The sequence below is a fragment of the Amaranthus tricolor genome, chromosome 6, assembly GCF_026212465.1.
Source record: "Amaranthus tricolor cultivar Red isolate AtriRed21 chromosome 6, ASM2621246v1, whole genome shotgun sequence".
Classification (NCBI taxonomy): domain Eukaryota; kingdom Viridiplantae; phylum Streptophyta; class Magnoliopsida; order Caryophyllales; family Amaranthaceae; genus Amaranthus; species Amaranthus tricolor.
Genome location: NC_080052.1, coordinates 20130038 through 20132537, shown reverse-complemented (window position 1 = coordinate 20132537; position 2500 = coordinate 20130038).

Genomic DNA, 2500 nt, shown 5'->3' with positions numbered 1-2500 from the left:
GAAAGTCGTATAACCTCGTTAGCTCCAACTACGGGATGATCCTATCATCGATCACTCATGGAACAGAATCTGGATGCCTGGTGCCTAGCGTTTGTGCACCGGACACCTATGAATATTAACATATAAATAAGTTACTTGTATGTTAGCATTAGAAAAATGCAAATCACAACTATCGTACACCTAACCTGGGCATCCAAAAGATGAGTACTCCTGTGCTCATGCTACATAGTCAAGACACTAGGATAGGGGTCCTGGAGCTGCTGGATCCATCTCCTCTACTGCTGCATTCGCAGTAGCTTTAGTTAATATTACTATTATGTAATTATGTATAATATATATAACATATTACCTTGAGTTACAGATTATCATGCTAGTATAATATATATAACATATTACCTTGAGTTACAGGTTCTAGTGTTGTGACCTTCGCTCTCACAACGACGACAATTAGATCGTTTCTTTCTACCCTCATCCATTTCGTTGGCAATTCTCTTAGACTTAGGCCTTTCTTTACCCCGAATTTGATCGGGATCATGTCTAAGTTCAAAGCCCGTGTATTGCGACCATGACCTCTTATCGATCATTGGCATAAATTAATGTTCGTATGTACTTGCATAACTTTGAGATGTATAGCACGGATCCACGAACCTCATATATGAAAGGTGTCGTTTGATGCAAACAGCAAGCACATGTGAACAAGGTATGTGGTATATCTCAAGTTTGTTACATGTGCTCTTCATTTGATTCAAGTTTACATGTTGAATCTTACCCCCCTTGGACGATCCTCTAGTTCCCCTCCCAGTCTTAACTTCGAATACACCTCTTCTATAATCAAATGCGATTATGTCATGGAAATTTTCCTTCTCAGTATTTCTATTGATAATCCTGGTGGCATGTGCTATGTACATGTGTCCTCCAAGTAACCATGCGCTAGCACGTTCACGTCTTTGAACAAAGTAGTCGTTTACCCGATAGAAGGTGAATTCAACAAGTGTTATCAAAGGTAAGAAATGTACACCCTTCATCACATAGTTGAAAACTTCAGCTAAGTTCGTGTTAGTAACGCCATACCTATGACCTCCATCATGACACAACAACCACTTAGACATATCACCCACGTCATCAATCCAGAAAATTCCCTCTCGTTTTGCAGTCGCAATTGCCTTTAAATCATTCAATACCTTAACTTGTTGTCTTTGCTTAGCTGTTTTACCAAAAAACTTCTTCAACTGAACATTACCCATAGCACGATTGAAGTTGCTAAGCAATGGCGTAAACAAAACCTATGATAAGCATTAGGTGGTTGCCACTCCAGCTCTTCCATGGTTGCTAAAATACCCGCGTGTCTATTAGAAATAACGCATAAACCCATTCTCTGTGTGACATGCTTACGAATACAAGCCATGAACCACGACCATGCACTTATATTCTCCTTCTCTACCAAGGCAAAGGCTAATGGAAAGATTTCCTTATCACCATCTTGGGCAATGGCAGTCAATAAGGTATGACGATATTTACCATACAAGTGTGTCGTCAATGACGATAAGAGGTTTACAATAATTGAAGCCTTCAATGCAAGGTTTAAAGGCCCAAAAGACACGTTGGAAGGTCCTAATATTAGGTCTCACATATACACCCGTGTCATTTTCCTCCTTAAAATACCACTCAAGTACTAACTTCGGGTTCGAATGTTGCAAAGCTTCTAAAAAGCGTGGAAGGAGTGAGTAAGAACCTTCCCAGGTCCCGTAAATGGACAACAAGGCTTGTTGCTTTGCACACCACGCTCGCTTATGATTCACATCCACACCAAAACGATCTTTAACCATCTGCCGTACGACAAATACCTTAATGGATAGGTCTTTAGCAACGCAATTTCTAATGACATTATTAATGACAGAAGATGTCAGGTGAATGTGTCCAGCCGAAACAGTGTCACTACCCAATACACAAGAACCATGCTTACCCTTATACGTAACAATACGCCATGAAGATAAATAAGAATCAAACGTAGCCCTAAGTCTCCACGAACAACCCCGCTTACACTTCAAGGTAAGGACAGTTTGGTTCAAGGTCTCCGTTCTGTACTCCACATTTCTGCGAATATGAAACACTCTGATAGCTTCTAACAACGCTTCCTTGCTATCAAACATCATACCCTTCTCAAACTCTCCGTCTTCGGTGTATGTGGTATCACAAGCCCAAGTCCTCCATGAGTTGTCCTCCTCATACTCGTCTAAAGGTGGACATAGGGCATAAGGTGTAGGAGGAATGATTATAGGAATGTTGCCTAGGGTCATGTCATTTGCTAGCGCATCCTCATCGACATCCACATCGTCCTCAGAAGGATCGTCAATGAGCTCATTACTCTCATTTCCATCATCCCAAGGTCCCATCTCAACAGTTTCTTCTAAGTTAAACATTGAATCAATTGGAACTTGATTCGTAGGGGGTTGAGAAAAAGTACAAGATGTGAAAGGAACGAAAGGATTAAGAGTTTCCT